General features: G+C 32.1%; 1 long non-coding RNA gene across 1 annotated transcript; it reads left to right on the top strand.

Annotated features, from left to right (window-relative positions):
- Nucleotides 1-6,003: 6,003 nt before the first annotated feature.
- LOC132035353 (uncharacterized) lies at nt 6,004-6,593 on the top strand. Its single transcript, XR_009409223.1, has 2 exons — nt 6,004-6,039; nt 6,188-6,593. It is a non-coding gene; the product is annotated as an uncharacterized LOC132035353 (long non-coding RNA).
- Nucleotides 6,594-12,896: the final 6,303 nt, after the last annotated feature.

Consider the following 12,896-nt stretch of genomic DNA (forward strand, 5'->3'; position numbering starts at 1 on the left):
ACGACTAATATCTCTAAACTAGTCAAAAAATGTCATAGTAACTCAATTTTGTGTGAAATTTTGTGTGGTTGGTAACTATTCATCAAATTACGTTATATAAACCTTGCTGCATGAAACCCAAAGTTTGATTTGAATTATGACGTTTTTCTGTATGACAGTTGAGGTGACAACATAGTGCAGTGGTATAGCGCAGTCAAAAAATGAAAGATGTTCCAAAAATTAGAGTTTCTTTATTCTGGGACAGACAAATTATATTCGAGAAAAATAATTTGCGCCATGATTCTCCCCCAAAATACCATGTTAAGCTTCCACTTGACTTAAAATTCTCAAAACTACTCCAAGCCTTGTATAATAGACTACAAGTTAGTAGGAGTGATTTTGATTTAAATATAATTGGAAGACATCCAATGTCATTTACGCCGCAAGGTGTAACTAGTTATGGACAGTGGTACATTCAAGACTATAGTTCTTTGATGGATTATTTGAAGGCGCCTTATGATTATAGGGAATGCATAACTTTAAACGTCCTTGAAATGTACATAGAGAAGGTCCCCATTAATCGACTTGAATTCATGGCTATGGCTCCTCGGGAAGCCCGAAATAGATCTCGTCGGGAAGCCCCGTCTAGAATTCAGGCCGAAGTCACTCAAGCGGAACCTACTTATGAACACAATTACCCTAACATGAGTACTTAGGAAGGCATTTTGACGAGCCAAATGCCTCTGGATAGTTTAAGTCAACAATTTGATGGGCAGTGGTAAATATTCATTTTTTACATTATTATCATCATCATCATCATCATCATCATCATTATTCTGTTGTTGTTATTTCGGTGCAGTTGGTTACTATCGGTACGTCTATTTTTTTAACATCAATAGTATTATTTGATGTGTAGTAGTTAAAATACTCTACTTTCTTATGTAGGGAGAATGTGGTGGTTGCACCAAATTATAGGCAAAGAACTGCTATGGATGGTTCGGATTATCCGAATTATATAGTAACATCATCGAGCGATAGTGAGAATGAGGTTGAGGTTGGAACTAATCCTCAATATCAAGTAGAACTGTTGCAAGACATGATGAACAGTCCGGCACGCCAGGAGGAACTGAATTCACAGCAACCATTTGAACAGCAAAAGTCTACCCCGATTCAGCCACAAAGCCAATTTCAACAGCAAGAGTCGACCCCGGTTTAGTGGCATTCCGATGAGATCCCCTATCTTGATCATCTTCAAGATCGCCCAGATGCCTTTGTCTTTACTAGGGATGATGATCATATTTGGCGAAGTTTGTGGAAAGAGCCTGTGGATCTTTTAAAACAAAAGGCTCGTATTGAAAAAGACATGATTTTCAACTCGAAAAAATCATTGCAAAGGGCTGTTAAAGATTGTATTACAGCCGTCTTGAAAGTATATAGCAAAACTGTTAGTAGGAGGAAGGCGTATCTTGGGCGTAGGCGTGCACATGAGATAGTCTACGGCAATTGGGTGGGCTCTTTCAAGAAGTTGCCGAGATACATGGTACTGTTGTTGAATGGAAGCTCAAATCCAAGCCTGGTGTGCCCGGTAATATTTTTGAGTTTGTATTTTGGGCATTCAAACCATGCATTGATGGTTTTGCTCATTGTCGGTCTGTAATATCAATAGATGGAACACATGTGTACGGGGTATACGACATAAAGCTGCTAATTGCAGTTGGAATGGATGCAAATGGAGCTATATTCCCTCTAGCTTTTGCAATTGCAGCTAATAAGAGCATTAGTACGTGGGGTATGTTTTTGGACTACTTGAGGCAACACGTTATTAAGGATCGCATGGGAATATGTGTGATCTCAGACAGAAATGTTGGCATATTGCACAAAATATGTTTAATTTGCAGGGGTGGCAGCCGCCCTTTGCCTACCATCGTTATTGTTTAAGGCATTTGAAGGCAAACTTCCAAAAGGCATATCGAAGCCCCGCACTTTGCAATTGGACGTGGGCGGCTGCAACAGAGCATCAGGAGAAGAAGTTTGACCTGTAGATGGACATTATTAGGCGGGCGGATGAGGAAGCCTTCCACTGGTTGAATGCAATAAATGGACATTACACCAGAATGAAGGTAGGCGCTGGGGTATGCTGACAACAAACAGCTCTGAGTCATTCAATGGCTTGTTGAAATTTGCACGAGGACTACCCGTCACCGCAATGGTGAGAATGACTTTTAAGCAGATTGTGGAGCGATTCGTCAATAGATCAAAAGAGGCCAAAGCACATGCGACAGAAGGTCTAAGATGGATGCCAAAACATCAAAACTGCTCGAGTACCACAAATTTAAGGCTTAGCAACATGACCGGATGGAGTACAACTCTGCAGAGCACATATTTGAACTCACAACAAGTGTGCACCAAGGTAAAAGAGGTAACGTCCACAAAATTTGTGAGATTCCAAGAACATGCACATGCGGCAAGTGGCAATCATATCACATGCCATATTCTCATGCCTTCAAGTGTTTTATCGCAATGGGAAAGAACGTCTTCCCGTACATGGCTGAGGAATATGCAGTTGAAAATTATGCAAAAACGTATGCTGGAATGTTCTACCCACTTGGTAGTGAGAGTTATTGGCCACCGGATCCATTTTCAATGGTTGCAAATAAAGCATTTATCCGTAAATTTAAAAAGAAAGCATACTCCCGTATTCATAATGAAATGGATGTTCCACGTGGAGATACACTCGAAAATGCTCATTTTGCAATTATGTTGGTCATGATAAGCGCAAGTGTCCCTTATGACATGGTGGTCAAACTACATCTCGCGGTGGAAGTACCTCTCGTGGTGGAGGAAACTTTCGTGGTGGTGGAAGATCTAGTGGTGGTGGCACATCTCGCGGTGGTGGCGGAAGATCAACTCAAGGGCATTAATTGATGAATGTTTTTTAAGTTTTTTTCTTTCTAGTTTGGGTTTGTTATTAATGAACAAGTTTAAGTATTTTCATATTGTTATGAATGATGCAATTTAATTATTTTGAGATTGGTATGAATGCTGCAATTTTGATTAAAAAATAGTACACTTAAATCTAAACCCTAAATCATAAAGAACTTAAAGCTAATGACACCAAGCCTTCAAACAAAAATGGAGTTCGAGCACTTTTCAACTACTAAAACGACAATCCGAACTTTTGCGTATCCTTGATGTATTGAGCCCACCTTATTAATCACACAAAAATAAGTAGGGTTCTATATAAAATATTGAAATTCCGGAGTCTCAAAGCATGATTAATATCATTACAAAATCCGTGGCAATAATTACCCAAATAGCTACAAACTTGTTGCTACAATAAAATGTTGTAGCTAAATCATATGTTTTTGCCACGCATTTGAAGTTACTGTAGCAATAGTAACTTTATAGCCACAAAAATTGCTTGAAAAAGAATATTGTAGCTAAATAGATATATTTTTGCTTCAAGCTATAAAAATACGTGGCAATAACTATCCTAATAGCTACAAACTTATTGCTAGAATAAAATTTCATAACAAATAATATATTTTTGCCACGTATTTGAAGTTACTGTAGCAACAGTGATCTTTTTAGCCACAAATATTTATTTGAAATAAAATAATGCATTTAAACTGATGTTTTGCCTCAAGTTCTAAAAACTAGTGGCAATAATTAGCTTAATAGCTACAAACTTGTTGATAAAATTTTATAGCCAAATATAGATTTTTGTTAAGCATTTCAAGTTATTATTGCTAAATATTTTTACGTCATATTATAAAAAAGTAGCAATAGTTGGATAACAACTACAATTATTTTTTACGACAAAATGATATATCCGCAAAATCAGAAAGACGATAAATTTTCATGGCGAGATATAACTTTTCTTCATGCGCTTGAAGATACTATGATATCATATTATATTGTATTATTTAATCACAATTAATTAATTACATAAATATTTTTCTTTGGTTACAAAAATCATGACAACAATTTATCCACAAAAAAAAAAAATAGAGAAATTATTTAGAGTTTTCTTATATCTGAATGCTTATTTTTATAAAAATACTCATATTATTAAAACATTAATAATTTGTAGAGAGATTTATGTATGTGTGGTCCTTAGTTATTTTACATAAGTACTTAGAGTAATTTAATATATCTAAACACTTATATTTAAATAAATACTCATATACAGAAGAATTTTGTGGTAATTTTAGTGCATTTAATTTTGACAAATGACCACGAGCTCAGAATACTTAGAGGAACATGTTAACACTACAAAAAGAAAAATAAATAGATTTACTAACATGTGACATTTTGTAACTAATTATCTAGATAAAATTCTGATTTTGTCACTAATAAAAACAAAAATATATATAATTAAAATAGGTATGAATTTTCGACGAAAAATGAAATTTGTTGCCAAATTTGGTGCTAACATTTAACATGAAATCTACTTTCTAACAATATAATAATATTTCAAATTATTTTAAAAAAAAACTATGTTTTTCTAATTATGTAGAATATAAGAATATATTTTGCTTATATCTAGTGGCACTAAGAATTGAGAATTTAATACGGTTAATATTTAAGTCCATAAAAAAAAAAAAAAAACACTATGTTGTAATTTTGAGTAAGTTACCTATGAGTTAAAATCACAATTAGAAAAACAATTGATTTATATATTATTAATTTGTAAATGACTAATTATATAAAATTTAAACACCTATATGCTCGTGTTTGATTACATTGTCTAATTAGTTATATTTATTTAATATAGACAAATAAAAAAAGTTACCATGGCATGGTCCTTTTCAAATTTAATATTATTCATTATCATAAAACTCATTGCCCATCTATTAGATCATAACTATAACATCATAATTTATATCAAATAGAGTATTACTTGTAAGATTCTACATAATTTAAGTAACTATTTAATTTTATTTAATTAAACTTGAATATCTTATTATATCACATTTAACAATTATGTGCTTGTATCTAAATATATTCAATTTAAATAAGCAAAACAAGTAATTAATGTTATTGTGTATTATTATTTTATTTTAATAAATTGATACTACAACAACAACAAAAACACCAATGTAGTTCTACAAGTGGGGTTGGAAGAGGGTAGAGCGTACGCTGAACTTATACCTACCTTGGTAGGTACAAAGCCTGTTTTTGATAGACCCAAATTAAAGAAAGCATATCAATTTCAATAACTTGATAATTATGATAAATCTAAGCAAATATTAAAATTAATAATTTAATATAATTAATATAGGAGCATATGACCCAACAAACAATACCATAATTCAGTATAATTCTAATTAGTCGTTGACTAATTATATTTTAGTATACTTATAGCCTGTTTGGCCAAGCTTCTAAAATCAGCTTATTTTAAAAAGTATTTTTTTTAAAAGTACTTTTGGCGAAAAGCAGTTTGTGTTTGGCCAATTAATTTAAAAAGCACTTTTGAGCAGCAATTAGTGTTTGGCCAAGCTTTTAAAAAGTGTTTCTATGTGTATTTTTCTCAAAAGTACTTTTCAAAAAAGTGCTTTTGGACAAAAATCTATTTTTTTTAGCTTCTAAAAAACTGCTTCTGCTACTCCCCAAAAGCATTTATTTTCTCCCAAAAGCTTGGCCAAATACTTCACTTTTTTTTTCAAATAAGCACTTATTGAAAAAATAAATACTTTTGTGGGAAAAATAAGCGTGGCCAAACAGGCTATTAGTTTGGGATAAACCTCGTAATAGGTGTAAGGGTAGAATTTCCATGATATAGAAAGTCTAAGTGTTTTATATTATATTATATTATATTAGTGTTTAGTGTAATTAACACCTTCTTTTTTATAGGCAAAATATTTTAAGTTTTTAACTATAATTGAGTACTACATTTCGTTTCATTTATGGTATTTGTATACAAAAAGTTAAAAAAGTATATAAAACAAGAATAGGTACGTCCAATTTCCCAAAACCTAAGCCCTTAATCCTTCTCATCGCCATTTATCGATTGACGTACTTTTCGTCAATCGATATCAAATTTTCAGTTGTTCGCAAGTATTTTCTCTAATTTTCTTTCCTCTCCACTTATTGTTCACAAGTATTTTCTTTCCTCTCCGCTTGTTGTTCACGAGTATTTTTACTTTCTTCTTTTAAGTTGCTTTAACTGTAGACATTGAAGCAATTGTCTTATTTGTGTATGTAGATTGGTTCTCATCGATTTAAGGCGAGCAATGGTGATTCCATTTATATTAAGAGTGAAGTTCTGTGAAGTCGATGACAAGATAAGTTGGGCTTTTGCTTTTTGGATGTTGTGGACAAGGTTGATTTTTTTTGTTATACATACCACCAACAGAAGCTAAGTTAGTTTCTAGTTGTGTCGTATAAATATTTATGTTTCAAATATTGTTCAACAGACATATTGTAGTTAAAATCAAATGCTTATTATTATTGTAAATGTTAATATTAGTTCGGCAGGGTTTTCTTGTTATGGATCTATAATTCTTCCATGAAGGATAATGAAGTGTTTGCATGTGTTGCATATACTGCTTGTTCCTTGATTAAAACTTTGTTAAAAAAAGCTTATAGTGCAAAAAATTGAATTGCTTGGAGTTTGCGATCCATTTTCAGATTGTTGAGTTTCATTATCTTGTAAAAATTGGTCATATAAGAATGTACAGGAGATTTTAGTAAAGATAATGCTTTTCTATAAAATATATGATCATATGTACCTGTTAAAGTTATATACATTGTACAATTATTTTTGCTTTTTAGTATTAATTTACTTTGTTGAAATTGACAGGTAAATTTGTGGAATTATTAGAGCAACAATGATAAGTGACCGATATTGATCAAGCTATGGTACAATTGGAGACAATGACGGAAGAAAAAGGAGCAGACTATGCGGCTTTATATCTCAAGCAAGACACTACTATTGTAATTGTTGTCATAGAAAAATTATGTATTGTGAATATTTTGAAATTCAACTATGTAATTATGTGTAAGTTGAAACCTATTTTGGAATCTAAAATTTTGATTTTTCGCTACGTTATAGAAATTCTTGAGTTAACGATGCTTATGGCGTATTCTTCAATTTGTAGCAATGGAGTTTCTGTAATCACGACTAAACCTATATATAATTGGCAAAAATATGGTTATACATTTTCACCATTGGTAGCAAAATTAAAAAAAAAAAAAAAAATTAGCCATATTTTTAGGTATTTTGTGGCAAAAAGAATAAATTTGTAGCTACGAACAAAATGTTTGTGGCAAATATTTCAATTCATAGCTATGGCTTTCAAACTCGTAGCTAAATACAAATATTATTGCCACGAGACTAGAATGCAAAATAGCCACAAAGTTTAAATTTTCATAGCAAACAAATTAAGTCTTTGCCACAAAAGAATATATTGTAGCTACAATATAATGATTGCTACAAAATTTATTTGTCGTGGCAAAAGAGTAAAACTATTTGCTACAAGTATATATTTCGTGGCAAGAAGTTTTACAGCTACAACAAAAAAAAAATCGTAGCAATAAGTATTTGTCCTTAGCCACGGACCATGTAAAGTTTGTAGCTAACTTTTAGCTACGCTACTTCTAGCTACGAATGCTACGAAATTTTTTTTTGTAGCTAAAGTGTTTAGCCACGAAATTTTTTATATTTAGCTACAATGTATTTCGTAGCTATATGTACTCTGTGTTGTAGTGTATGTGGCTAAAATACGTAAAAAAGTGTGAAAATGTAATAAGAGGCAGTTTTGGGAAAATAGGGATAGATATAGCGCAAGAAATCTTTGCGCTAAAGGCGAGATTTTAATACCCTTTAGCGCAAGAATTTGCTCGCGCTAAAAAGCCGCTTTTGTAACATTTTTTTTGTTGGGGTATTTTAGTTCAAAAGCACTTTTTTGGAATCATTTTGGTTCCGGACTCGTATAAGAGTGAAGAATGTTATAATCCGAGCAAGAGTTTTAGTTACAGTAGAATTTAATAATATTCATCAAAATTATGGATTCATGATAAGAAATTTAATTAATATGTATAAATAATCTATTCAAAACTCAGTAAATTCAAAATTTTAAAATGCAAAATCCATACAACAATAACAACAACATCCCAGTGTAATCCCACAAGTGGCATATGGGGAGGGGATGTACGTAGACCTTATCCCTATCTTTTCAATAAAGCGACTGTTTTCGAAAGATCCTCGGTTCAAATGTAGAATCTATAAACTCAAATTTTGAACTCAAAATTCTAAAATGTAAAATTCATAAAATGTTTGAATCCGTCTCCGAATATAATAACACGTATATCAATTTGCACTCTTGTCCTTGCGCTCTACACATTTGGAATACAATCCACAAAAGGAAAATAATACACATGTTTAAGATATTTAATTTCTCATTTTAAATAGGTTAGATATTACCGTTGTTAGAACTTAGAATAAGGTTGTTTACTTGTATAAAACTTATTCTATGTTGACTTCTAAAAGATGGACAAATTGCACAACTGTACGGGAATACATTTTGTCTTCACGTACGCATAATTTTGGAGTGAACAAATAAATAAATCAGTAACGTGATAGGCAGTGTCAAATTTTATATTTATACTCAATATCTTTATTGTGAATATTATTTGTATATATTATATATACACCTAATAGTAAAAATAAAAAAAATAAAAAAAAAAAATTAACGAAGCGGTGTATAATAACATCATTTGGGACAAGCTGTATCTGCCCTGATTCTAATGCTCTTATAATTCAATGAAGGCACCACCGAAGAGTACATATGATAAGATTCATTCATCCTTACTCAATGATCTTGAGGTCGAGCTTGGGAATGAAGAAACTCACAATAAGGAGCGCTTTCTCGTTTAATAGACTTTACGTAATATGAATCTGCATTAATTTGAGCATCAGGTTCGAATACCAAATGCATACAAAGAAAATGTTACTCTCTGTCTCATTTTAATTGTCACTTTAGATGTTTCCACGTGAATAAAATGATAGATACAAGATATTCGTTACTAAGTTATCCCTTTTAATAAAAGTAGATTGATTGTTTCCTCTTAAATACTAGTATGATTCTTTTTTAATATTAAGGATATAATTGAAAATAATTGTCAATTTTAACCTTAAATTCCTAAAGTAACAAATATTTTGGAACAATTTCTTTAAGCTAAAACGACCGTTAATTTGGAAAGGAGAAAGTGGTAAATTTACAACAAATAGCTGAAGATGAAGGTGGATAAGCTTGAATCTGTCCTGCGTATATGAAATTTATATCAGGATATCTCATAATGCATTGGAAAGGACCACCTGGAATATTCGAAGAAGTGTTGTCGAAATTAATAGAGCCAATTGGTTTTCATTGGTAAATACTTATTCGTATAGGGTGTTTACATTAAATCAATTGAAATTATTATAGTTAAGCGAACTAATGAAGTAAAAGTACACGTCAATTAATTTTCACCAAGTGATCAATAGTTATGTATGTTCAAATACATGTAATGCATCTATTGGTTTAATGTAAATATTTGACGCGAGTAAGTTTATATCGTTTTGGTTTTGACACTAGAGAATCTTTTGGCCCTTTTCACCTCTTTCCTTTTGAGTTATTTGTTCACATCACACCTCTTGAGTGCATTCTTTCCCAAAATTCTGCTAACGTGGAATGCTTATGGATCGGGCTGCTTTCTTTACTGTTGACTGTTGTTTTAACTTTCTCGCAGAATATATTTGCTACTACTAAAGAATGTATACATCTTTCAATTTGATCTTGACCATAAGAATAGTTGATACTTTTTGTTATTCTCGTAATTTAACCGATCAGTAACACAAGGAATATCACCCGACCACCATATATTATCAAAGATCAGGCAAGAGTGTCTGTTGAGCACGTAAATGGGAATATCTATTGGATAAGGTACTCTATATAATGGAAGTGCAAATAAAGATGTCCACTCTTGCTCAATGATATGGAAGATTTTGGGTAATTGATGTAGCAACTATGTGGTCACCATATATCCACGAGGGAGTCTTCTACTCTTTCTTTCCAACGTTGTTCAGGTTGAGGTGTGATTATCTTAGTCAGCACGTCCCTCACATGCGAGTCTGATTCTTATTTCATGTCCAAACACAAAAAAATACTTATTAATAATGTAAGGCGGTAAGACTAGAATTCAGAATCACATATTTGTTTTGATATCATATTAAATTATGTTACAATTAATCTCGTCTAAAACTTCACACGCTTCAACAGTTCAGAAGTGGTGTTTCCCATAATGATAGTCCATCTATTTTTATTTTATTTTTTCATTGTTAACGACTAGCATGTAAGTATGGAAAAAATGAAATATATCATCACTGTACGAAATTCTCCCCAAATTCCATAAGAGTTATCTATTTCCACTTTTGTATAATAAATAATTAAAGTTGTGATTAAGGCCCTAAAAGATGTCCAAGGAATTCTTTTTTACTTTTAATGTCAAGTTAATGTTGCGGTAGGCCGCATCCCAGAGCACATCTATTCCTTTCATCTCTTTTTTATTTCTTTTCCTCTCTTTGTGTAAAGGGATGAATAGGATTAGCTTTAGCAAGTCAATTTGTAATGATAGTTTTGGGAATATAATGCCCCATGCTATTAAAACATTTGTTATTCCATAATGGAGTTAGCATCTCTCTCTTAATGCTTTATTATTGCACGATCTTAGTTTATTTAATTGTTTCTTTTAATTATCTTGAATTCCAGCCAAATTGGGCACTGAATATTAAAAGTGGATGAAAAGCAAAAGGGCAAATTGAGGTCATCGTGGTTTCCTATTGGTGAACACTCAACGCTTTCAATTGATTATAACTTTGATTATGACAAAAGTGCGATAGAATTTGGACTAAATAAGATTGTGAGGGTTATGGCACATTCATTTTTAAATATTGAATTCATTTACAGTAAAAAGCTGAGAGGGAGGTAGCATATTACACGAATTCAGCCGAACTCAACATTTTTCATATAAAGTAAATATTATTACTTATTATTAGATTTACAACCATAAATTCAAATAAACTCAACAAAAGATTTTAAATATTGAATTCATTAAATTTAAATTCTGAATTATTCCTAAAGTGACTTGCCTTCCAAGTGGTTCTTGGAATTTTGTTCTTACTGAGGTCAAGGTCTTACTTTAGGAAACCTATCTTCTATGCTTTAAGAAAGCAACGAATGAGACAAAGAAAGAAAGCTGACCTTTATAATACCTAACTGATTTTCTGCCTCTTTTTATCGATAAACTAAAGCAATCAAGATTCAAGAATTCGAATTTATTGACCCCTTGTCAAATGGGGTGCCAGATAGACAAATTCTTATCCATATTTTGCTTTTTACTAAATACTAATCCCTCCGTCTCATAATAAATATCATCTTAATTAAAAAAAATTATCTCATAATAAGTGTCACCTTAGGAAACCAAAAGATAAATTAATTAGTTTCTTCCAATTCTACCCTTAGACAATAAAGTAACATCTAAATGATGATTGAAAAGGCCACATAATAACTTGGTGTTATTAGATTTCTAATGTCAAAAGGTTTACTTTTGTGCATGATCTAGTCAAAAGGTAAAATTAATTTATTTTTATTATATAGGAATAATTTGATAAACTTCACATTACATTATTAGTTTCTTAATATTTGTGTTTTTGACTAAGGTGACACTTATTATGGAATGAAGGGAGTAGCTTTCAACAAAACTATAGACAAATTCTTATCCATATTTTGCTTTTTACTAAATAGCTTTCAACAAAACTATCTTTCACTTTGTTTTCTTTGAAAATTGATTGAGGAAGAGAAGAATGGCCTTTAGTCGGTAGAAGTGGTAAGCAAACCACTGAATTAAAACTTGTAACACTATAGTTCGAATCGTTGCATCTTGTTCGGCCACCTTGTTACATGGTTGCAACTCAAAAGCAGTAAAAACACCTATAATTTGAACGAAATCTTTCTCTCATTTATTGGACTATGTTTTTCAGTTCTTCAATTATAACAAGCGAGAACATTTAACTTTCCAATTTATTCAAATTCCATGCTAGATTATTTAATAATACTCGTTAGCAAAAACCTAGCTAGTATTATGGGTTCATTACCCAAGTATTCCCTCTATTTTGAAACCTCTATGTTTTTCTTTTACAAGATATGTACGTACACTCCCTACAATATATAACTAATAACACGAGATAAACAAATAGACCATGCTTGCAAAAATAGACCATGCTTGCAAAAGCATGAAAAGAAAGCTTCCTTTACAGCAAAGGTTTAAAAAAGAGAGAAGATACTTTGTGAGAATGTCGATCCGAAACGGAAACCATTTTCTCAAAGTTTTATCCTCTCCAACATTGTCATGTCCCATGGAACACTTGCTCCACTTTCTCCATGATCTGGATAGCACAGCGCACAAAGCATTCCACAGAAAGGTTCCACCCCAAGGGGGTACGATGTAAGCATTCTACCTTGAAGCAAGCATTAGTAGTTGTTGATTCCACGGCTCGAACCCGTGACCTATAGATTACACAGAGCTAACTTTACCATTGCTCCAAAGCTTACCTTCATTCAACTATACATATATATATATATATAATATTCAACCATGCGTAGTATAATTTTTGGCAAAAAAGTTTCAATTGACGACCGTTTGGCCAATTTAACTCCACTTCTTATCTCTTAAATTCTAATCTTGGTATCAGCCACTTTGTTGTGTAGACAGCCCAGGTTTTGCAATTTGTCATCCATACACATGAATTGGACTCATCTCGGAACGGGCTGCAGCCCAAAACCTGTCAATACTGCTGACTACTGGCTCAAGTAGCTTAGGTATATTCACCGATGTGAAATGGCGAAAGGCAGATTTCCTAGATAGATTTTGCC

The sequence above is a fragment of the Lycium ferocissimum genome, chromosome 10 (assembly GCF_029784015.1).
Source record: "Lycium ferocissimum isolate CSIRO_LF1 chromosome 10, AGI_CSIRO_Lferr_CH_V1, whole genome shotgun sequence".
In the NCBI taxonomy this organism is placed as follows: domain Eukaryota; kingdom Viridiplantae; phylum Streptophyta; class Magnoliopsida; order Solanales; family Solanaceae; genus Lycium; species Lycium ferocissimum.